The 26,236-nt window shown below is 42.8% G+C and overlaps 2 long non-coding RNA genes across 2 annotated transcripts; both read left to right on the top strand.

Annotated features, from left to right (window-relative positions):
• Positions 1-5,864: 5,864 nt before the first annotated feature.
• On the top strand, positions 5,865-9,819 carry LOC123729550 (uncharacterized). The gene is made up of 3 exons (XR_006761171.2): positions 5,865-6,030; positions 6,226-6,252; positions 9,521-9,819. It is a non-coding gene; the product is annotated as an uncharacterized LOC123729550 (long non-coding RNA).
• Positions 9,820-17,808: 7,989 nt separating this feature from the next.
• Positions 17,809-21,395, top strand: LOC106583450 (uncharacterized). The gene is made up of 2 exons (XR_001323525.3): positions 17,809-18,031; positions 21,097-21,395. It is a non-coding gene; the product is annotated as an uncharacterized LOC106583450 (long non-coding RNA).
• Positions 21,396-26,236: the final 4,841 nt, after the last annotated feature.

The following is a 26,236-nucleotide window of genomic DNA, read 5'->3' as shown; positions in this document are numbered from 1 at the left end:
TGGGTTTTTATTTTTGTAATAAGGCTTGCTTCCCGCTTATGGCTAGAAAGAAGCTTGTTCAGCCCACTTTTCTCTCTGTAATTGATTATGGTGACTTGTTGTATATGCATGCAACCTCCTCCGTATTACAGAGACTGGACTCTGTTTATCATGCATCCTTGCGCTTTATTACAAATGCCAAGTCACTCACCCACCATTGCACATTGTACCAAATGGTAGGTTGGACCTCACTTTATATGCGCAGAAAGATACATTTGTATGTGTTCATCTACAAAGCCCTTTTGGGTAAACTCCCTCTTTACCTCTGTAGTCTGGTCTCCTTCACCACCAGCAGTTACCATACCCGGTCTGCTAGGTGGTTGCTACTTAAAGTCCCCAGGAAATTCACAGTATTAGGCAAGACTGCCTTCTCTTCTTGTGCACCAGACGCATGGATTAATCTACAATCCTTGCTTCATCTAGATATGTTAGTTCCACTGAACAAATGTAAAATATTGACGGGAGACTGTTACAGAGGAGTGTAAATGCTTTTTTTTAGGCTGGATCATGTTGTGCTGTATTGTTGTAAGATTTAATTATGTAATGTATTAATTGTTGCTGCCTTCTTGGCCAGGTCTCCCTTGAAAAAGAGACTCTGGGTCTCAATGGGCCTTTCCTGGTTAAATTTCTATCTGCAACATAAGGTTCAGCACTTAATACCACCCTGGTTTCTTTACCTGGCTGCCACACCCCTCCCTCAGAGCCCTGGGTCTGCTCAGCTTCCTTTACTTCCTGTTGTGTCGAGCTCCTCTCCACACCCCACCCAGACCATGCGGTAGTCATTCAGAAACCACTGAGTGGTTAAAAAAACTCACTGTGAGTTAAAAAAAAAAAACTTTTCAGTGACATCGGTTAACCTGTCTGGGAATCTGGGACATTTGCGTCCCACCCTAGTCAACAGCCAGTGGAATCGCGTCGCGCGAAATACAAATACCTCATAAATGCTATAACTTCAATTTCTCAAACATATGACTATTTTACACCATTTTATAGATACACCTCTCCTGAATCGAACCACGTTGTCCGATTTCAAAAAGGCTTTACAGCAAAAGCAAAACATTAGATTATGTTAGGAGAGTACCCTGCCAAAAATAATCACACTGCCATTTTCAAAGCAAATAGCATGCATCACAAATACCCAAAACACAGCTAAATGCAGCACTAACCTTTGACAATCTTCATCAGATGACACTCCTAGGACATCATGTTACACAATACATGCATTTTTTGTTCGATGAAGTTCATATTTATATATAAAAACAGCATTTTACATCGGCGCGTGACGTTCAGAAAATATTTTCCCTCATATGCTTCCGGTGAATCAGCGCTAAAATTTTCAAAATTACTATTCGAAAACATTGGTCAAATATAATATTGTCATTCAAAGAATTATAGATTAACATCTCGTGAATGCAACCGCATTGCCAGATTTAAAAATAACTTTACTGGGAAATCACACTTTGCAGTAAACGAGGTGCTATGCTCAGAAAAATAGGCTAGGCGATACAGGTTAGCGCCATCTTGGAGTCATCTAAAATCAAATAACTATTGTAAATATTCACTTACCTTTGATTATCTTCATCAGAAGGCACTTCCAGGAATCCCAGGTCCACAACAAATGTAGTTTTGTTCGAAAAAGTTAATAATTTATGTCCCAATAGCTCCTTCTTGTTAGCGCGTTCCGAAGGCTACTCAAAATGTACGAGGCGCGCGGGACTTGTCGTCACGAATGTGCAAAAAATATATATTTACGTTCGTTCAAACATCTCAAACGTTGTATAACATAAATCTTTAGGGCCTTTTTCAATCAGAGCTTCAATAATATTCAAGGCGGACGATTGCATTGTCTTACTAAACGTTTCGGAACGAGAGGGTACCCACGGGCGCCCGCGTCATAGTAGTAATGGCCCTCCCCCTATGACCAACTTTCCAGGCCTCTCGTTCGGTCAGTTTTTACCGGAGAAGACTCAAACCACTTTGTAAAGACTGTTGACATCTACTGGAAGCCTTAGGAAGTGCTAAATGAATCCTAACTCACGGTGTGTTTCATAGGCAAAGTGTTGAAGGTGATTCCACAAATCAGATTTCCACTTCCTGCATGGAATCTTCTCAGGTTTTTGCCTGCCATATGAGTTCTGCTATACTCACAGACACCATTCAAACAGTTTTAGAAACTTTAGAGTGTTTTCTATCCAAATCTACTAATTATATGCATATTCTAGTTACTGGGCAGGAGTAGTAACCAGATTAAATCGGGTACGTTTTTTATCCGGCCGTGCAAATACTGCTCCTAGCCCCAACAGGTTTTAAAGAAGTGAACTAAACTATTTAGAACAGACGTAAAGATGAGTCAACCACCACAACTCAACTTCTATGTTATACTGTATGTAGAAAAGTTCAAGTCTAAATTGGACAAGCACTGACTTCTTAAGATATATTGTGAATCACACAGACACAGGTTAGTGCTTCCATGGCTTTCAATACAGTGAGGTCCATCCATGTCTGTGCAACGTACCAAACTGTTAGCTGAGGACCAAAAACAACATTGCAACAAAAACATTGCTCCGTTTTATCACCATGGCGATGAGAACACTGTATAGGCCTACATGGGGCTGTATTTCTATAAATATATGAATACTAGACCTACGTGTGTTGTGACTGGAGCTCTGTGGTTCCAGAACTGTATGAGATATACGATAGGCTGAAATAACTTTTTCCCCATTTTCTTACGTTACAGCCTTAATCTAAAATAGATGAAATTGCTTTTTTCCCCCTCATCAATCTACACACAAAACCCCATAATTACAAAGCAAAAACAGGTTTTTAGAAATTGTAGAAAATGTATAAAACATTTTTTTTTAACTGAAATATCACATTTACGTAAGTATTCAGACCCTTTACTCAATACTTTGTTGAAGCACCATTGGCAGCGATTACAGCCTCGAGTCTTTTTGCGTATGACGCTACAAGCTTGGCACACCTGTATTTGGGGAGTTTCTCCCATTCTTCTCTGCAGATCCTCTGAACCTCTGTCAGGTTGGATGTGGAGCATCGCTGCACAGATATTTTTAGGTCTCTCCAGAGACGTTCGATTGGGTTTAAGTCTGGCTGGGCCACTCAAGCACATTCAGAGACTTGTCCCGAAGCCACTCCTGCATTGTCTTGGCTGTGTGCTTAGGGTTGTTGTCCTGTTGGAAGCTGAACCCTCGCCCCAGTCTGAGGTCCTGAGCGCTCTGGAGCAGGTTTTCATCAAGGATCTCTCTGCTCCGTTCATCTTTCCCTCGATCCTGACTAGTCTCCCAGTCCCTGCCACTGAAAACATCCCCACAGTATGATGCTGCCACCACCATGCTTCACCGTAGGGATGGTGCCAGGTTTCCTCCATACGTGATGCTTGACTTTCAGGCCAAAGAGTTCAAGAGTGATTATCGGGTTCTTGGCACCTCCCTGACCAACGTTTCGCTGGGCGGCCAGCACTAGGGAGAGTCTTGGTGGTTCCAAACTTCTTCCATTTAAGAATGATGGAGGCCACTGTGTTCTTGGGGACCTTCAGTGCTGCAGACATTTTTTGGTACCCTTCCCCAGATCTGTGCCTCGACACAATCCTGTCTCGGAGCTCTACGGACAATTCCTTCGACCTCATGGCTTGGTTTTTGCTCTGACATGCACTGTCAACTATGGGACCTTATTTAGACAGGTGTGTGCCTTTCCAAATCATGTCCAATCAATTGAATTTACCAAAGGTGGACTCCAATCAAGTTGTAGAAACATCTCAAGGATGATCAATGGAAACAGAATGCACCTGAGCTCAACTTCGAGTCTCATAGCAAAAGGTCTGAATACTTATGTAAATAAGTATTTTCTACAAACATTTCGAAAAACCTGTTTTTACTTTGTCATTATGGGGTATTGTGTGTAGATGAGAAAAAAACAACAATTTAATCAATTTTAGAATAAGGCTGTAATGTAACAAAATGTGGAAATAGTCAAGAGGTCTGAATACTTTCTGAATGCACTGTATACCGTATATTCTTTTGGCGAAACATTTAATGGGTAGTTGCAGTAGTTAATTACTTTTTGCCATGTTGCAGTGTAGCTAACTACTGAAAAGACTACGAAGATTTGAATTTCGGTAAACTACCACCAAGCTACTGCAAAATGTAGGTAAATGACTATTTCAATGACATAGTGGAACTACTCCCAAACACTGTCTGTTTTCAACTCGACAGCACAACTTTGGAAAATATGTTGCTGTTTGAGGAGGTCTCTTATTACCTCATCATACAAACTATAATAAATATCATGTCATTCAAAATATGAGAAGTCTCTTATACCAACTAAATTCTAAATAAGGAATCTCTTGTCAAGCAAACTATAAGGAACAAAGGTCAACTATAGAATACCGATGCAACATCCACACATTTGGCAGATTTTGTGTAGAAAACATTTACCGGCACCATTTAGCTACTGCTCACACATACTGTAGCAGGAATATGTGTAGACTTAACACTTGTATGACAGGCATCCTGTATGTACAACTTCATCAGCATTCTGTGGTTGAGCTTTCCTTTAAAATGCATGCTTTTGATTGGGTGTTGCGGAGGATCACAGAGGTTGATGTGGTTGAGGTCGATTTCAGATCTAACCAAAACCCTTGTCTTGCTGGAGGTGTTCACAGAAGCTAGATGCAGAGTTGTTACCGGTCCTCCCATCGATTGCACCAGAAGTCGCTCTGGATAAGTGTGTGCTAAATGACTCAAATGTAATGTACAATGTCATTTCGATGTCTGAAGGTGTGTCGTACTTGGCTCCCCTTGTGGTCAACGTCCAGGGCTTGGGTCTTCACCTTGGTCTCCAGCAGGGTCAGCCTCTGTATCATGGAGGGCATCAGCTCAAAATCACTAAGGGGTGCACCTGGAGGGTTCAGTCAGAATTCACTAGATTAGGCAGCGTAATACCTCTATAATAAAGGCTACTGTATGACACTCGGCAGACGTTTTTTTCTTCTCCAAAGCGTCTTACGGTACAGTGATGCATACATTGTTGCTGATTCTGAGAACACTCTGTTTCAATGTTCCTGTACATTATCAGAAACTGACATTTGTGACCACAGTGCTGTATTAAGAAAATGAGACACTTTATTTTGTGGTCCATGCACACAACATACTAATCTAACAACCATGCATGAGATTTCCAGTGTTATCGAAGTTGTATGTGCTCACGGCACTTATTTTGAACATGACGGATGTGACGTTGGTTGTGGTTGTGAATATTTCAGCACAGGGCAAGTTGCAAGGACATCTAAGGAACATACAAAAGGAGTTGCTTTTCCTTTGTTTGGAATATTATTACTAAATGATTGTTTGGAGTTCATTGCGATTGGTAATGTGGATCGTGACATTTCAGTGGCTCGTTGCTGGTTCCAGAATTCAATGCACCCTCGTTCCCACTGTGAAGAACACGCCAAAGGGATACGTTGTAATTCAAAGTATGACATTGTAATCATCCATCGACAAACCTTGACATAGATTGAACGATGGATCCAAACACCAGTCTCCTTTTTTATTTCAAAAGTTGTCACACACCTAGCCCTAGATCAGAACACATACTAGCCATGCTATACAAAACATAACAATACAATAACCTACAATACAATGCAACACGGTGCAATAAATAGGCTATCTGCATATATGGAAAAATAACCATCTGTTTCATTCATGCCAAATAGTTTGTAGGCCCTATTAAAGTTAATTTACACTGCTCAGGACTGTAAAACAAATATCTGTTCTTGTGCACATGCAGTCATAGTGCACACACCCCTTTCACACCCATCCTCTTCTAGCTGAAATAGACACAGATACACTTTTGCTGTTCAGAGACTCAACCCTATTCAACATGAACAAAGCTCTGGTCTGTGCTGTCTTCATCTTTCTGGTGTTTTCTGTGTTCACAGAAGCCATAGAGGGGAATACTAAAACCCCAAAGGACAAGGTAAGAACCAACATATCAGTATTAGTAAAGTATTAAGTAGAGATTAAACATTAATTGTAGAGTTCAGCAATTGTATACATATCATCAATAGCACCAACCTGTGGTGATTCGTTTCCAGGTATTGTGTTAACATTTAGGTAACAGCCTAAAGTGTTGTGAAATGTCTAAAATGGTCCCATGTCCTTCGTCTTTCAGGTGAATGCAACGAACGCCCCAAACAAGGTATTCTCATATTTTTACAAATTGATTGAGCTAATCAGTGAATTGAAGATGGAGAGGGGAATTGTAAACTAAGAAAGTGTCTATAGGCCTACCTACCATAAGGGTTGTTCTTGAATTGCGGCGGTATTTGGGTGTGGCATTTTGGAGAAAAAAATGAACTTAATTTTTCTCTATTCTTTTTAATAAAATGTATTGGGTATATCTTCCCATTGTAAATGAACTAATATGGTAGCTTAATGACTTTTAATAATGTTTTACTATTATGATAACATCGTGCCACCAGCAGAAGTAGTTACACCAGTGATGGTAACTCCAATGACAACATTTTGGTAATTGAGGACATTCGAATCTAAGGTCATTAAACCTTTAAAAATAATTGACCAAAGTGTTTATGATTCATAATTTAGCTCACAGTGTAATTTCCCTTCATTTAACATTTGTAACACCAATTACACTATTTAGACACACCAAATGATCAATGGAATCCTCAAATTGATGAGTTGCTAAAAGGGTGTGATTAGCTAATAATTGTATTTAATATAGATCCCTCCAGTGCAAAACTTTTCCACTGGAGGTCAATGCAAGGTACTTGTAAATCTTTGTAATGAGTGATTTTCAAGGTGGTTACACCAATGGGGATAAAACTTAGGGACACGTATTATATTTGTTAAAATAATAGTAATTTTAATAGCCTGTCTTGTTTTTATTGATAAGTACAATATACAGTTGAAGGCGGGAAGTTTACATACACCTCAGCCAAATACATTTAAACTCAGTTTTTCACAATTCCTGACATTTAATCCTAGTAAAAATTCCCTGTCTTAGGTTAGGATCACCACTTTATTTTAAGAATGTGAAATGTCAGAATAATAGTAGAGAGAATGATTTATTTCAGCTTTTATTTCTTTCATCACATTCCCAGTGGGTCAGAAGTTTACATACACTCAATTAGTATTTGGTAGCATTGCCTTTAAATTGTTTAACCTGGGTCAAACATTTCAGGTAGCCTTCCACAAGCTTCCCACAATAAGTTGGGTTAATTTTGGCCCATTCCTCCTGACAGAGCTGGTGTAACTGAGTCAGGTTTGTAGGCCTCATTGCTCGCACATGCTTTTTCAGTTCTGCTCACAATTTTTCTATGGGATTGAGGTCAGGACTTTGTGATGGCCACTCCAATACCTTGACTTTGTTGTCCTTAAGCCATTTTGCCACAAGTTAGGAAGTATGCTTGGGGTCGTTGTTCATTTGGAAGAACTATTTGCGACCAAGCTTTAACTTCCTGACTGATGTCTTGAGATGTTGCTTCAATATATCCACATAATTTTCCCTCCCTCATGATGCCATCTATTTTGTGAAGTGCACCAGTCCCTTCTGCAGCAAAGCACCCCCACAACATGATGCTGCCACCACCGTGCTTCACGGTTGGGATGGTGTTCTTCGGCTTGCAAGCCTCCCCCTTTTTCCTCCAAACATAACGATGGTCATTATGGCCAAACAATTCTATTTTTGTTTCATCAGACCAGAGGACATTTCTCCAAAAAGTACGATCTATGTCCCCATGTGCAGTTTCAAACCGTAGTCTTTTTTATTGCGGTTTTGGAGCAATGACTTCTTCCTTGCTGAGCAGCCTTTCAGGTATGTCAATATAGGACTTGTTTTACTGTGGAGATAGATACTTTTGTACCTGTTTCCTCCAGCACCTTTGCTGTTGTTCTGGGATTGACTTGCACTTTTCGCACCAAAGTACGTTCATCTCTAGGAGACAGAACGCGTCTCCTTCTTGATGACGGCTGCGTGGTCCCATGGTGTTTATACTTGCGTACTATTGTTTGTACAGATGAACGTGGTACCTTCAGGCATTTGGAAATTAATCCCAAGGATTAACCAGACTTGTGGTCTACAATTTGTTTTCTGAGGTCTTGGCTGATTTCTTTTGATTTTCCCATGATGTCAAGCAATGAGGCACTGAGTTTGAAGGTAGGCCTTGAAATACATCCACAGGTGCACCTCCAATTGACTCAAATGATGTCAATTAGCCTATCAGAAGCTTCTAAAGCCATGACATCATTTTCTGCAATTTTCCAAGCTATTTAAAGGCACAGTCTACTTAGTGTATGTAAACTTATGACCCACTGGAATTGTGATACACTGAATTATAAGTGAAATAATCTGTCTGTGAACAATTGTTGGAAAAATGACTTGTGTCATTCACAAAGTAGATGTCCTAACCAACTTGCCAAAACTATAGTTTGTTAACAAGAAATTTGTGGAGTGGTTGAAAAACGGGTTTTAATGACTCCAACCTAAGTGTATGTAAACTTCTGACTTCAACTGTATGTAATGCTTTTGTTTTCTTTCTAGAATTCAAAAATAATACATATATTGATAGCTTTAAATCCCCCAATATGTAACGACTGTCTTCTGAAATGAACCAAGGCGCAGCAGGTATGTGAATACTCATTTTTTAATTACCCAACAAAAGGAGTAAAGCATCCACAGGAAACAATAAACGTGACAGCAGTAACAGTTTGCAGGCTAAAAAAAAAAAAAAAAAAACGCAGTGCAAAACAACCACCCACAAACCCCAGTGACAAACAACTCCTACATATATGACTCCCAATCAGGAACAACGATTCCCAGCTGTTCCTGATCAGGAGTCACAAGACACACACAAGACTGCCACGTCCTGACCCCCAAACTACTACACCAGCTCCATCTGCTGGTCAGGACGTGACACAAAATATGTCACTATAACTGTACTTTAAACAATGCATAAACATAACGTTTTGCATTATAAAGCACTTGCAGTATGTTTTATGACTGATAAACAGTCTTTTAAACAGAAAACTTGAATAATGTGTAACTATTTGTCATTTTGAAGTGTTTTTTTCGTGGATGTGAATGCCACTGCAGTTCAAGAACGACCCATAAAGGGTTCTTTGGCTGTCCCAGAGAACCCTGTTTGGTTCCAGGTTGGGTCTTATCACCAAAGGGTTATTATAAGGTTATACCATGGTTTGTTGGGTAAGTTGGGTTCTACATCGGTTCTACATCGGTTCTACATGGAGCCAAAAAGGGTTCTCATACAGGGACAGCAGAAGAACCCTTTATGGCTCTAGATAGTCCCTTTTATAAGAGTGTGGAAATTCAGTTCCTTCTCTCTCTTTATCTCTCTCTTTATCTCTCTCTTTATCTCTCTCTCTCTCTTTATCTCTCTCTCTCTCTTTATCTCTCTCTCTCTCTCTCTCTCTCTCTCTCTTCTCTGTAGGCATCGGGGGCAAGCACCTTGACACTTCCGTTTTTGCTGCAGTTGGGACTGATGGTTGCACCTGCCTTACTTCAAACTCTGCTGTAGCACTTGCTATGCTCTCCTTCCACAAGACTCTGCAGAACTTCTGCAAGAACGGGGGCAACAACATAACAATAGCTTTAATGACTAGGCCTACTATATTTACCTGTACTGTAGACCCTAGCTGACCCGTTTCCATGACTGAACACCATGATATTCTTAACCCAAATGACCTTGTAATAATCATACAGAAACAGAAATAAAGTTGTGTATCTACACTCTTCTTGATATTTTCTATCTCTGTCTAATAGATGGAGCCATGTGCAGACTATGCCTATGACATATTGTGGGCTAGGGATAGGCTAGGCATTAGCCTTGAAAACCACCCTGGTTTCTTTACCTGGCTGCCACACCCCTCCCTCAGAGCTCTGGGTCTGCTCAGCTTCCTTTACTTCCTGTTGTGTCGAGCTCCTCTCCACACCCCACCCAGACCATGCGGTAGTCATTCAGAAACCACTGAGTGGTTAAAAAAACTCACTGTGAGTTTAAAAAAAAAACTTTTCAGTAACATCGGTTAACCTGTCTGGGAACCTGGGACGTTTGCGTCCCACCCTAGTCAACAGCCAGTGGAATCGCGTCGCGCGAAATACAAATACCTCATAAATGCTATAACTTCAATTTCTCAAACATATGACTGTTTTACACCATTTTATAAATACACCTCTCCAGAATCGAACCATGTTGTCCGATTTCAAAAAGGCTTTACAGCAAAAGCAAAACATTAGATTATGTTAGGAGAGTACCCTGCCAAAAATAATCACACTGCCATTTTCAAAGCAACTAGCATGCATCACAAATACCCAAAACACAGCTAAATGCAGCACTAACCTTTGACAATCTTCATCAGATGACACTCCTAGGACATCATGTTACACAATACATGCATTTTTTGTTCGATAAAGTTCATATTTATATATAAAAACAGCATTTTACATCGACGCGTGACGTTCAGAAAATATTTTCCCTCATATGCTTCCGGTGATCAGCGCTACAATTTTCAAAATTACTATTCGAAAACATTGGTCAAATATAATATTGTCATTCAAAGAATTATCGATTAACCTGTTGGGGGTAGGGGGCAGTATTTGCACGGCCGGATAAAAAACGTACCCGATTTAATCTGGTTATTACTACTGCCCAGAAACTAGAATATGCATATAATTATTGGCTTTGGATAGAAAAGACCCTAAAGTTTCTAAAACTCTTTGAATGGTGTCTGTGAGTATAACAGAACTCATATGGCAGGCAAAAACCTGAGAAGATTCCTTACAGGAAGTGGCCTGTCTGACAACTTCTTGGGCTTCTTGACTCTCTTTATTGAAAACTTAGGATCTCTGCTGTAACGTGACACTTCCTACGGCTCCCATAGGCTCTCAGAAGGCGGGAAAAAGATGAACGATGTCTTTGCAGCCCCTGGCTGAAAAACATTAGCGCCTTTGGTAAGTGGTCTATCAGAGGACAATGAGACTGAGGCGCGTGCACGAGGCGACCCCATGTTTTTATTTTCTCGTCCACAAAGGATTGGAAGACAGCGGGAGCATTTTTCAACCCATACGGCATGACGAGGTACTCATAATGGCCAGATGTGGTACTAAATGCGGTTTTCCACTCGTCTCCCCCTCGGATACGCACCAGGTTATACACGCTCCTGAGATCTAGTTTGGTGAAGAAGCACTTCCCGTGAAATGACTCCACCGCCGTAGCAATGAGAGGTAGCGGGTAACTGAACCCCACTGTGATCGAATTTAGACCTCTATAGTCAATGCACGGGCGCAGACCTCACTCCTTCTTCTTCACAAAAAAGAAGCTCGAGGAGACAGGGGATTTAGATGGCCGAATGTATCCCTGTCTCAAGGACTCAGCGACATATGTTTCCATTGCCACTGTCTCCTCCTGAGACAGAGGATACATGTGGCTTTTAGGAAGGACCGCGTCAGCCTGGAGGTTTATCGCACAATCCCCCTGTCGATGGGGTGGTAATTGGGTCGCCTTCGTCTTACTGAAGGCGATAGCCAAATCGGCATATTCAGAGGGAATGTGCACAGTAGAGACTTGGTCTGGACTCTCCACCGTGGTTGCACCGATGGAAACTCCTATACATCTACCTGAGCACTCCCTCGACCACCCCTTAAGAGCCCTCTGTCCCCACGAAATCTGAGGGTTGTGAGTGGCTAGCCAGGGGATACCCAGTACCACTGGAAACGCCGGGGAGTCAATGAGGAAGAGGCTGATATGTTCCACATGACCCCCCCCCACGTCGCCATAACCAGTGGTACAGTAGCCTCCCCCACTTGGCCGGACCCTAGTGGTCGACTGTCTAAGGCGTGCACAGGGAAGGGGTGGTCCAGCTGAACCAGGGGAATCCCTAACCTTTTAGCGACCCCACGGTCCATAAAACTCCCAGCTGCACCTGAATCGACTAGTGCCTTATACTGGAAGTGAGGGGAAAAATCAGGAAAACAAACTGAAATGTACAGATGGTCGACAGGGGGCTCTGGGTGTGGCTGGTGCTGACTCACCTGGGGGGTCGATGAAGTGCTCTGCCTGCCATCCGAACTCCCGGTCCGCAGTGTGTCCTCTGCGCCCGCAGTGGGTGCAGGAGAGGCCCCTCCCCCCGGTCCTCCTTGATGCAGCTCCTCCTATCTCCATGGGCTGTGGAGCAGGAGGGCTGGGAGGTGGAACAAACAGGCCCCGACTGGAACGTCCCCGGGCAGCCAGCAGGTTGTCCAGTCTGATAGATAAATCCACCAGCTGGTCCAGTGTGATGGCGTGGTCCCTGCAGGCCAGCTCCCGGCGGACATCCTCTCGGAGACTGCAGCGATAAGAATCCATCAGGGCCCGCTCATTCCACCCCGACCCCGTGGCGAGAGTCCTGAACTCCAGGGCGAAGTCCTGAGCGCTTCTCGTCCCCTGTCTTAAGTGAAACAATCGCTCACCCGCCGCCCTGCCCTCCGGGGGATGATCGAATACCGCCCGGAAGCGGCGGGTGAACTCCAGGTAGTCACCCCGAGCCGAGTCTGGGCCATCCCAAACCGCGTTGTCCCATTCCAGGGCTCTACCCGTAAGACAAGAGACGAGGGCGCTCACCTTTTCTTCGTCGGAGGGAGAGGGGCGAACGGTCGCCAAGTAGAGTTCAATCTGTAGTAAAAACCCCTTACATCCCGTAGCTGTCCCGTCAAACTCCCTCGGTGGCGTAATCCGGATGCCGCTCGCGCCCGCTTCAGGTGGGGTTTGTAGAGGCGCCGGCTGAGGAACCAGAGCTGGTCTGGTGATTGAAGCCCCTATCTCCCAGTTCTCCAATCTGGCCAGCACTTGGTCCATCGCCGAGCCCAGGCGGTGGAGGAGGTTGGAGTGCTGTGACACCTGTTCGGCCACTGACGGTGCTTCCGCTCCTGCTGACTCCATATTTTATTTGGTGCGGGATTCTGTCACGATTCCGTAAGGCAGGAGGAAAAGGCAGAGTCAAACGCAGGAGACGTAGTCCAGTTGTGCCGTAGAACGGTATATTTATTTCACCGAAAAAAACACTCGGCGTAACAAAAGGGCATAGGGTGTGCCCAGAGACCACACGGGAACACAGTTAACCCCGAGAAAACAAAGATACGCACGGGGCGCAGCCCGGCAAATATAACATCCCTCTAGCGAGAATCCGCTGGGGAAAAATGTGCAAAAAACATAAAACGTTCACAGACCTGCCCGCTGACGAATAAACAATCCCGCACAAAACACAAACCACAAGGAACAAACTAAATACCCCCCCTACTAATTACAGAAACGGAAACAGGTGCGGACTTAAACAGACAAAACACAACGAACACAGAACATAGATCGGTGGCAGCTAGTAGACCGGCGACGACGACCGCCGAGCGTCGCCCGGCCGAGGAGGGGCACCATTTTCTGTGGATACTGTGACAATAGGCCTACATGGGGCTGTATTTCTAGAAATATATGAATACTAGACCTACGTGTGTTGTGACTGGAGCTCTGTGGTTCCAGAACTGTATGAGATATACGATAGGCTGAAATAACTTTTTCCCCATTTTCTTACGTTACAGCCTTAATCTAAAATAGATGAAATTGCTTTTTTTCCCCTCATCAATCTACACACAAAACCCCATAATTACAAAGCAAAAACAGGTTTTTAGAAATTGTAGAAAATGTATAAAACATTTTTTTTTTACTGAAATATCACATTTACGTAAGTATTCAGACCCTTTACTCAATACTTTGTTGAAGCACCATTGGCAGCGATTACAGCCTCGAGTCTTTTTGCGTATGACGCTACAAGCTTGGCACACCTGTATTTGGGGAGTTTCTCCCATTCTTCTCTGCAGATCCTCTGAACCTCTGTCAGGTTGGATGTGGAGCATCGCTGCACAGATATTTTTAGGTCTCTCCAGAGACGTTCGATTGGGTTTAAGTCTGGCTGGGCCACTCAAGGACATTCAGAGACTTGTCCCGAAGCCACTCCTGCATTGTCTTGGCTGTGTGCTTAGGGTTGTTGTCCTGTTGGAAGCTGAACCCTCGCCCCAGTCTGAGGTCCTGAGATCTCTGGAGCAGGTTTTCATCAAGGATCTCTCTGCTCCGTTCATCTTTCCCTCGATCCTGACTAGTCTCCCAGTCCCTGCCACTGAAAACATCCCCACAGTATGATGCTGCCACCACCATGCTTCACCGTAGGGATGGTGCCAGGTTTCCTCCATACGTGATGCTTGACTTTCAGGCCAAAGAGTTCAAGAGTGATTGTCGGGTTCTTGGCACCTCCCTGACCAAGGCCCTTCTCCAACGTTTCGCCGGGCGGCCAGCACTAGGAAGAGTCTTGGTGGTTCCAAACTTCTTCCATTTAAGAACGATGGAGGCCACTGTGTTCTTGGGGACCTTCAGTGCTGCAGACATTTTTTGGTACCCTTCCCCAGATCTGTGCCTCGACACAATCCTGTCTCGGAGCTCTACGGACAATTCCTTCGACCTCATGGCTTGGTTTTTGCTCTGACATGCACTGTCAACTATGGGACCTTATTTAGACAGGTGTGTGCCTTTCCAAATCATGTCCAATCAATTGAATTTACCACAGGTGGACTCCAATCAAGTTGTAGAAACATCTCAAGGATGATCAATGGAAACAGGATGCACCTGAGCTCAACTTCGAGTCTCATAGCAAAAGGTCTGAATACTTATGTAAATAAAGTATTTTCTACAAACATTTCGAAAAACCTCTTTTTACTTTGTCATTATGGGGTATTGTGTGTAGATGAGAAAAAAACAACAATTGAATAAATGTTAAAATAAGGCTGTAATGTAACAAAATGTGGAAATAGTCAAGAGGTCTGAATACTTTTTGAATGCACTGTATACCGTATATTCTTTTGGCGAAACATTTAATGGGTAGTTGCAGTAGTTAATTACTTTTTTGCCATGTTGCAGTGTAGCTAACTACTGAAAAGACTACGAAGATTTGAATTTCGGTAAACTACCACCAAGCTACTGCAAAATGTAGGTAAATGACTATTTCAATGACATAGTGGAACTACTCCCAAACACTGTCTGTTTTCAACTCGACAGCACAACTTTGGAAAATATGTTGCTGTTTGAGGAGGTCTCTTATTACCTCATCATACAAACTATAATAAATATCTTGTCATTCAAAATATGAGAAGTCTCTTATACAAACTATAGTTTAAATAAGGAATCTCTTGTCAAGCAAACTATAAGGAACAAATGTCAACTATAGAATACCGATGCAACATCCACACATTTGGCAGATTTTGCGTAGAAAATATTTACCGGCACCATTTAGCTACTGCTCACACATACTGTAGCAGGAATATGTGTAGACTTAACACTTGTATGACAGGCATCCTGTATGTACAACTTCATCAGCATTCTGTGGTTGAGCTTTCCTTTAAAATGCATGCTTTTGATTGGGTGTTGCGGAAGATCACAGAGGTTGATGTGGTTGAGGTCGATTTCAGATCTAACCAAAACCCTTGTCTTGCTGGAGGTGTTCACAGAAGCTAGATGCAGAGTTGTTACCGATTCTCCCATCGATTGCACCAGAAGTCGCTCTGGATAAGTGTGTGCTAAATGACTCAAATGTAATGTACAATGTCATTTCGATGTCTGAAGGTGTGTCGTACTTGGCTCCCCTTGTGGTCAACGTCCAGGGCTTGGGTCTTCACCTTGGTCTCCAGCAGGGTCAGCCTCTGTATCATGGAGGGCATCAGCTCAAAATCACTATGGGGTGCACCTGGAGGGTTCAGTCAGAATTCACTAGATCAGGCAGCGTAATACCTCTATAATAAAGGCTACTGTATGACACTCGGCAGATGTTTTTTTCTTCTCCAAAGCGTCTTACGGTACAGTGATGCATACATTGTTGCTGATTCTGAGAACACTCTGTTTCAATGTTCCTGTACATTATCAGAAACTGACATTTGTGACCACAGTGCTGTATTAAGAAAATGAGACACTTTATTTTGTGGTCCATGCACACAACATACTAATCTAACAACCATGCATGAGATTTCCAGTGTTATCGAAGTTGTATGTGCTCACAGCACTTATTTTGAACATGACGGATGTGACGTTGGTTGTGGTTGTGAATATTTCAGCACAGGGCAAGTTGCAAGGACATCAAAGGAACATACAAAAGGAGTTGCTTTTCCTTTGTTTGGCCTTTGATTTGGAAGGACAGGCAATATCAGTGGCTTGAGTCTGAGGCGTAGGGTGATTCAAAGAAGATACATCATTCAGCAGAGTAGCTTCATATTCTAAAGAAAAAATTTAAAAAGGAAAAAAAACAACCAGAATGACCCCAGGTTTTTAAAGAACTATATCCAGAGGCAGCTTAGGTTTCAAATCATTGGATATCTCATAGTTAGACTATAGCAGGATTCCCCAACTGGCGGCCCGCTGGACAAATTCGGCCCGTGGGTGATTTTATTTGGCCATCCAAGTTTTATGAGCAATAAATAATACTAAAATGTTTTTTTATTTTTGTTGTTGGTCATAAACGACTAAAAACACCAGCAAATCAGATCCAAGTGATTTTCATTTTGGAAATCTATTCCAAAGTATCCCCACGCACCATAGAGAGATATGTGATCGTATACAAATGTAAACAAGGTTTGAAATTATTATGATTAGTAAAACAGTATATCTTCTTGTGGTCAATTTGCAGTCTACAAATGATTTGCAATATGTTCTGCCCCCCTGACCATCTGCTCTAGAAAAGAATATGCTTTTAAACACCTTAATTCCATACCTGCAAATGGATTCTCCTTGAAAGGCACTCATCTCTTATTTGAGCAAAATTATCAATCATCAGTAACGCAAATAAACATGTACATCCATCTAATTGCTATACTTTTTGTTTTGGAAAAGATCCACTTTGTTTTCTCTCGAACATACCCATGATGATTCATGGGCCCAGGAAGAGGAACCCATCAGTTTTTCCCCAACATTGAAAGTGGTGAGCTCATCTCCTCACATTCATAAAACACCTGGGGTCGATAGGATGCACAAATGGCTAGCAGACTAGTTTACAGAGGTCAGTTTGTGATTCAACAATGAACGTAAAAAATACAATATTTATGAGCACCTGGCTGACATTGACATGGTTTACATGCAAGCACATAGCAGCTAAAAACGCTAAATAAATGTCCTGAAAGTCTACACTTGGTTCAGTTATTAGACTTAATAAACAAAAGTAACTTTTATTTGCCATGCTAGGAATTTATAAATGACTTACAAGTGAATGGCTCTAGATTCCGTAGGTTGGAATATTATTACTAAATGATTGTTTGGAGTTCATTGCGATTGGTAACGTGGATCGTGACATTTCAGTGGCTTGTTGCTGGTTCCAGAATTCAATGCACCCTCGTTCCCACTGTGAAGAACACGCCAAAGGGATACGTTGTAATTCAAAGTATGACATTGTAATCATCCATCGACAAACCTTGACATAGATTGAACGATGGATCCAAACACCAGTCTACTTTTTTATTTCAAAAGTTGTCACACACCTAGCCCTAGATCAGAACACATACTAGGCATGCTATACAAAACATAACAATACAATAACCTACAATACAATGCAACACGGTGCAATAAATAGGCTATCTGCATATATGGAAAAATAACCATCTGTTTCATTCGTGCCAAATAGTTTGTAGGCCCTATTAAAGTTAATTTACACTGCTCATGACTGTAAAACAAATATCTGTTCTTGTGCACATACAGTCATAGTGCACACACCCCTTTCACACCCATCCTCTTCTAGCTGAAATAGACACAGATACACTTTTGCTGTTCAGAGACTCAACCCTATTCAACATGAACAAAGCTCTGGTCTGTGCTGTCTTCATCTTTCTGGTGTTTTCTGTGTTCACAGAGGCCATGGAGGGGAATGCTGATCCCCCAAAGGACAAGGTAAGAACCCACATATCAGTATTAGTAAAGTATTAAGTAGAGATTAAACATTAATTGTAGAGTTCAGCAATTGTATACATATCATCAATAGCACCAACCTGTGGTGATTCGTTTCCAGGTATTGTGTTAACATTTAGGTAACAGCCTAAAGTGTTGTGAAATGTCTAAAATGGTCCTATGTCCTTCATCTTTCAGGTGACTACAACCAACACCCCAAACAAGTTATTCTCATATTTTTACAAATTGATTGAGCTAATCAGTGAATTGAAGATAGAGGGGGGAATTGTAAACTAAGAAAGTGTCTATAGGCCTACCTACCATAAGGGTTGTTCTTGAATTGCGGCGGTATTTGGGTGTGGCATTTTGGAGAAAAAAATGAACTTAATTTTTCTCTATTCTTTTTAATAAAATGTATTGGGTATATCTTCCCATTGTAAATGAACTAATATGGTAGCTTAGTGACTTTTAATAATGTTTTACTATTATGATAACATCGTGCCACCAGCAGAAGTAGTTACACCAGTGATGGTAACTCCAATGACAACATTTTGGTAATTGAGGACATTCGAATCTAAGGTCATTAAACCTTTAAAAATAATTGACCAAAGTGTTTATGATTCATAATTTAGCTCACAGTGTAATTTCCCTTCATTTAACATTTGTAACACCAATTACACTATTTAGACACACCAAATGATCAATGGAATCCTCAAATTGATGAGTTGCTAAAAGGGTGTGATTAGCTAATAATTGTATTTAATATAGATCCCTCCAGTGCAAAACTTTTCCACTGGAGGTCAATGCAAGGTACTTGTAAATCTTTGTAATGAGTGATTTTCAAGGTGGTTACACCAATGGGGATAAAACTTAGGGACACGTATTATATTTGTAAAAATAATAGTAATTTTAATAGCCTGTCTTGTTTTTATTGATAAGTACAATATACAGTTGAAGGCGGGAAGTTTACATACACCTCAGCCAAATACATTTAAACTCAGTTTTTCACAATTCCTGACATTTAATCCTAGTAAAAATTCCCTGTCTTAGGTTAGGATCACCACTTTATTTTAAGAATGTGAAATGTCAGAATAATAATAGAGAGAATGATTTATTTCAGCTTTTATTTCTTTCATCACATTCCCAGTGGGTCAGAAGTTTACATACACTCAATTAGTATTTGGTAGCATTGCCTTTAAATTGTTTAACCTGGGTCAAACATTTCAGGTAGCCTTCCACAAGCTTCCCACAATAAGTTGGGTTAATTTTGGCCCATTCCTCCTGACAGAGCTGGTGTAACTGAGTCAGGTTTGTAGGCCTCATTGCTCGCACATGCTTTTTCAGTTCTGCTCACAATTTTTCTATGGGATTGAGGTCAGGACTTTGTGATGGCCACTCCAATACCTTGACTTTGTTGTCCTTAAGCCATTTTGCCACAAGTTAGGAAGTATGCTTGGGGTCGTTGTTCATTTGGAAGAACTATTTGCGACCAAGCTTTAACTTCCTGACTGATGTCTTGAGATGTTGCTTCAATATATCCACATAATTTTCCCTCCCTCATGATGCCATCTATTTTGTGAAGTGCACCAGTCCCTTCTGCAGCAAAGCACCCCCACAACATGATGCTGCCACCACCGTGCTTCACGGTTGGGATGGTGTTCTTCGGCTTGCAAACCTCCCCCTTTTTCCTCCAAACATAACGATGGTCATTATGGCCAAACAATTCTATTTTTGTTTCATCAGACCAGAGGACATTTCTCCAAAAAGTACGATCTATGTCCCCATGTGCAGTTTCAAACCGTAGTCTTTTTTATTGCGGTTTTGGAGCAATGACTTCTTCCTTGCTGAGCAGCCTTTCAGGTATGTCAATATAGGACTTGTTTTACTGTGGAGATAGATACTTTTGTACCTGTTTCCTCCAGCACCTTTGCTGTTGTTCTGGGATTGACTTGCACTTTTCGCACCAATGTACGTTCATCTCTAGGAGACAGAACGCGTCTCCTTCTTGATGACGGCTGCGTGGTCCCATGGTGTTTATACTTGCGTACTATTGTTTGTACAGATGAACGTGGTACCTTCAGGCATTTGGAAATTAATCCCAAGGATTAACCAGACTTGTGGTCTACAATTTGTTTTCTGAGGTCTTGGCTGATTTCTTTTGATTTTCCCATGATGTCAAGCAATGAGGCACTGAGTTTGAAGGTAGGCCTTGAAATACATCCACAGGTGCACCTCCAATTGACTCAAATGATGTCAATTAGCCTATCAGAAGCTTCTAAAGCCATGACATAATTTTCTGCAATTTTCCAAGCTATTTAAAGGCACAGTCTACTTAGTGTATGTAAACTTATGACCCACTGGAATTGTGATACACTGAATTATAAGTGAAATAATCTGTCTGTGAACAATTGTTGGAAAAATGACTTGTGTCATTCACAAAGTAGATGTCCTAACCAACTTGCCAAAACTATAGTTTGTTAACAAGAAATTTGTGGAGTGGTTGAAAAACGGGTTTTAATGACTCCAACCTAAGTGTATGTAAACTTCTGACTTCAACTGTATGTAAGGCTTTTGTTTTCTTTCTAGAATTCAAAAATAATACATATATTGATAGCTTTAAATCCCCCAAAATATGTCACTATAACTGTACTTTAAACAATGCATAAACATAACGTTTTGCATTATAAAGCACTTGCAGTATGTTTTATGAGTGATAAACAGTCTTTTAAACAGAAAACATGTATAATGTGTAACTATTTGTCATTTTGAAGTGTTTTTTTCGTGGATGTGAATGCAACTGCAGTTCAAGAACGACCCATAAAGGGTTCTTCGGCTGTCCCAGAGAACCCTGTTTGGTTCCAGGTAGGGTCTTATCACCAAAGGGTTATTATAAGGTTATACCATGGTTTGTTGGGTAAGTTGGGTTCTACATTGGTTCTACATCAGTTCTACATGGAGCCAAAAAGGGTTCTCATACAGGGACAGCAGAAGAACCCTTTATGGTGTAGAAATTCAGTTCCTTCTCTCTCTTTATCTCTCTCTCTCTCTTCCCTCTATCTTCTCTGTAGGCATCGGGGGCAAGCACCTTGACTCTTCCGTTTTTGCTGCAGTTGGGGCTGATGGTTGCACCTGCCTTATTTCAAACTCTGCTGTAGCACTTGCTATGCTCTCCTTCCACAAGACTCTGCAGAACTTCTGCAAGAACGGGGGCAACAACATAACAATAGCTTTAATGACTAGGCCTACTATATTTACCTGTACTGTAGACCCTAGCTGACCCGTTTCCATGATTGAACACCATGAAATTCTTAACCCAAATGATCTTGTAATAATCATACAGAAACAGAAATAAAGTTGTGTATCTACACTCTTCTTGATATTTTCTATCTCTGTCTAATAGATGGAGCCATGTGCAGACTATGCCTATGACATATTGTGGGCTAGGGATAGGCTAGGCATTAGCCTTGAAAAATTGACAAAACGTTGATAGTGCTGGAAAACGCACAGCAGGACATAGAAGAGACAAGATGTCGAATGAACAGCAATACCTCCACCTGGTTTCAAAAATGCTTTCACACATACAATATGTCACAACCGGCCGTGACCGGGAATCCCATAGGGTGGTACACAATTGGCCTAGCGTTGTCCGGGTTAGGGGAGGGTTTGGCTGGGTGGGGTCTTTACTTGGCTCATCGCACTCTAGCGACTCCTTGTACCGGACCGTGCGCCTACAGGCTGACTTCGGTCTTCAGTTGAACAGTGTTTCCACGACACATTCTTCCGGGTTAAGCAGGCGGGTGTTAAGGAGCGTGGTTTGGCGGGTCATGTTTAGGAGGACGCGTGACTTGACCTTCGCCTCTCCCGAACCCGTTGGGGAGTTGCAGCGATGAGACAAGATCGTAATTGGATATGACGAAATTGGGGAGAAAAATAAAATGTAACAAATCACATATTAATAAGTTACATGGACTCACTCTGTGTGGAATAATAGGGCTCGACATGATTTTTGAATAATTAGCCCTTCCTCTGTCCCCCATACATACAACATCTGTAAGGTCCCTCAGTCAAGTATTGAATTTCAAGCACATATTCAACTAAAAAGACCAGGGGGCTTTTCGAAGCCTCATAAAGAAGAGCAGTGATTGGTAGATGTGTAACAATAACAAATCAGACATTAAATATATCTTAAGCATTGTCCAGTTAATAATTATGCTGTGGATGATGCATTAAACTACTTAGACACATCAAAGATGCAGTCTTCCTTCTGAACTGAGCTGCAGGACAGGAAATAAACTGCTTAGGGATGTCGCTATGAGGCCATTAGTGATTTTAAAAGAAATGAGGATGGATCAACAGCATTGTATTAACCTAACTGACAGAGTGAAAAGAATAATACAAATATACAGACCAAAATATTCCAAAATATGAATATGTACGCAACAAGACACTGAAGTAATAGTGCAAAAAAAATACACTGCAAAGGAATAAAAATGTTGGCCTAAATGCAAAGCCTTATGTTTAAGGCAAATCCAACACAACACATCACTCAGTAACTGCCTCCTTACTGTCAAGGATTGTGGTGACGTCATCATGGTATGTGTATGCTTGACATTGACAAAGACTGGAGAGTTTTTCAGTATGAAAATAAATGTGATGGAGCTTAACACAGGCAAACTCCTAGAGAAAAACCTGCTCCAGTCTGCTTTACAACAGACTGGGAAAGGAATTCACCTTTCAACAGGACAATAACCTACTACACAAAGCCAAATCTACACTGGAGTTGCTTACCAAGAAGACAGTGGATGTTCCTGAGTGGCCAAAGTTACAGTTTTGACTTAAATCTGCTTGGCAAGACTTGAAAATTGCTGTCTAGCTATGATACCCAACACCTTGACAAAGCTTGAAGAATTGAGAAAAGAACAATGGGCATATATGGCACAATACAGGTGTGCAAAGCTCTTATGAGACTTACCCAAGAAGACTCACAGCTGTAATCGCTGCCAAAGCTGATTCTAACATGTATTGATTCAGGGGATGAATACTTATCTAATCAAGATATGTTTTATTTTTCATTCATCTTAAAAAATATATCACATTTTTCTTCCACTTGGATATTGTAGAGTATTTCATGTAGATAGTTGCCAAAAAAGGACAATTAGTCTAAATCTATTTTAATCCCACTTTGTAACACAATAAAATGTGAAGAAATCCAAGGGGGTTGTAGACTTTTATAGGCACTGTACACAGACTCGACATATAAATCAAATCAAATTTTATTGGTCACATACACATGGTTAGCAGATGTTAGTGTGAGTGTAGCGAAATGCATGTGCTTCTAGTTCCGACCATGCAGTAATATCTAACAAGTAATATAACAATTTCACAACAACTACCTTTTACACACAAGTGTAAAGGAATGAATAAGAATATGTATATATAAATATATGGATGAGCGATGGCCAAACGGCATAGGCAAGATGCAGTAGATGGTATAGAGTACAGTATATACATATGAGATGAGTAATGTAGGGTATGTAAACATTATATAAAGTGGCATTGTTTAAAGTGACAAGTGATACATTTATTACATCCAATTTTTTATTATTAAAGTGGCTAGAGATTTGAGTGAGTATGTTGGATGCAGCCACTCAGTGTTAGTGATGGCTGTTTAACAGTCTGATGGCCTTGAGATAGAAGATGTTTTACAGTCTCTCGGTCCCAGCTGTCACGGGCTGGCTCGAGGAACAACAGGAGAGGTAGAGTCAGGCGCAGGAGACAGAGAGAGTTCGTGACCACCCTTCTTTATTTGAAGCACTGTACGTGGTCGACAAGGTATAGGGGCGCAGCCCTGAACGATTCTGCGGTGGTGTACACAAAATAAAAGAAACCACTGGCAGAAGGAAAAACTAAATACACGTTCTTACGAACACACAAAACCCGGACAAGCAACACAATCACGTACAACCACATACATCCTACGCTAACCTAAATAACCCCCCCTTACTAATGACTAACCCAAAACAGGTGTGTGCCTACCTAGACCTAACCAAACGAAAGTGAAACAAAAAGGGATCGATGGTAGCTAGTAGGCCGGCGACGACGACCGCCGAGCTCCGCCCGGCCGAGGAGGGGCGCCACCATCCGTCACTGTCGTGACAGTACTCCCCCCCTGACGCGCGGCTCCCGCAGCGCGCCGACGCCGGCCTCGAGGACGCCCCGGAGGGCGAGGCGCAGGGCGATCCGGATGGAGGCTGTGGAACTCCCGGATGAGCGCTGGGTCCAGTATGTCTTCCACCGGTACCCAGCACCTCTCCTCCGGGCCGTACCCCTCCCAGTCCACGAGGTACTGCAGGCCCCTCGCCCGGCGTCTGGAGTCCAAGATGGACCGGACTGTGTACGCCGGGGGCCCCCCGATGTCCAGGGGGGGTGGAGGGACCTTAGCGCCTTAAACCGGGAGTGAGGGGAGAAACAAGGAAAGGACACTGACACATACATGTGACGGACAGGGGGCTCTGGGTGAGGCTGGTGCTGACTCACCTGAGGTGTCAAAGGAGCGCTCTGCCTGCCCTCTGGACTCCTAGGGGAGTCTCCCCAGCACCGGTCCACAGTGTGCCCTCTGCGACCACATGAGGTGCAGGAGCGACCTCCCCCTCCAGTCTTCCTGGCTGCTGCCCCCCCTATCTCCATAGGCGTGGGAGCAGGAGGACTGGAGGGTGGAATGAGCAGGGCCCGGGTCGGACGTCCGCGGGCGGCCAGCAGATTGTCCAGTCGGATGGACAGATCCACCAGTTGGTCCAGTGTGTGGGTCGTGTCCCGACAGGCTAATTCCCGGCGGACGTCCTCCCTCAAACTACAACGGTAGTGATCTATAAGGGCCCTCTCATTCCACCCTGCTCCCGCGGCCAGGGTCCGGAACTCGAGAGCGAAGTCCTGCGCGCTCCTCGTCTCCTGCCTCAGGTGAAACAGCCGCTCACCCGCCGCTCTCCCCTCCGGGGGATGATCGAATACTGCCCGAAAGCGGCGGGTGAACTCTGGGTAGTTGTCCCTGGCTGAGTCCGGACTGTCCCACACGGCGTTTGCCCATTCCAGGGCCTTACCCGTGAGGCAGGAGACGAGGACGCTGACGCTCTCCTCCCCCGAGGGAGAGGGACGAACGGTCGCCAGGTATAACTCCAACTGGAGCAAGAAGCCCTTACACCCAGCGGCCGTTCCATCGTACTCCCTGGGGGGAGCGAGTTTCACCCCACTGGTACTGGGTGCTGTGGGTGCTGGTGGGGGCGCAGGCTGTTGGCCTGCCGCGTTCAGGGGGCCGAGAGCGCGTCGGTCCCAGCTCTCCAGGCGCGCCAACACCTGATCCATGGCGTTCCCCAGCCGGTGGAGCAGGGTGGAGTGTTGGTCGACGGTTTCCTCCATGGACATGGCTGGCGCTGAAGCTCCTGCTGACTTGATGCATCTGTACTGACCTCGCCTTCTGGATGATAGCGGGGTGAACAGGCAGTGGCTCGGGTGGTTGTTGTCCTTGATGATCTTTTTGGCCTTCCTGTGACATCGGGTGGTGTAGGTGTCCTAGAGGGCAGGAAGTTTGCCCCCAGTGATGCGTTGTGCAGACCTCACTACCCTCTGGAGAGCCTTGCGGTTGAGGGTGGTGCAGTTGCCGTACCAGACTGTGATACAGCCCGACAGGATGCTCTCGATTGTGCATCTGTAAAAGTTTGTGAGTGTTTTTGGTGACAAGCCAAATTTCTTCCGCCTCCGCCTCCTGTTACGCCTTCTTCACCACGCTGTCTGTGTGGGTGGACCATTTCACTTTGTCCGTGATGTGTATGCCGAGGAAATCATGTTTACTATAAAGTTATAACAACTAATTATAACAAATGGTGCATATTGGCCTTATGGTTGAGCACTTAGTTGTTATTGAATTAAATGACTATTTAAATGTTTTATCTCACAAACTGAATTATTGTAGACCAAGTCCCATTCTCATACACTGAATATAAGTAATTATTAAGTTATAACACCAAACACTGTTAGGCTAGAACAAATGGCACACATTGGCACAGAAATTAAATCTTATCAAATCAGTCACTGGAGGGGAGAAGTGAACGAGGGTAGAAATGAGGGAGCACATTTATTTGAATGAAACGCTGCCTTGGTATTTGGATTTAGTAAATTAAGTTCCTCTCCACCTGGTGTCACTGTAAACCAGAG

The sequence above is a fragment of the Salmo salar genome, chromosome 02 (assembly GCF_965601325.2).
Source record: "Salmo salar chromosome 02, fSalSal1, whole genome shotgun sequence".
NCBI lineage: Eukaryota > Metazoa > Chordata > Actinopteri > Salmoniformes > Salmonidae > Salmo > Salmo salar.
Note: the sequence above shows the minus strand (reverse complement) of the source record. Positions and strands in the feature narration are given on the sequence as shown.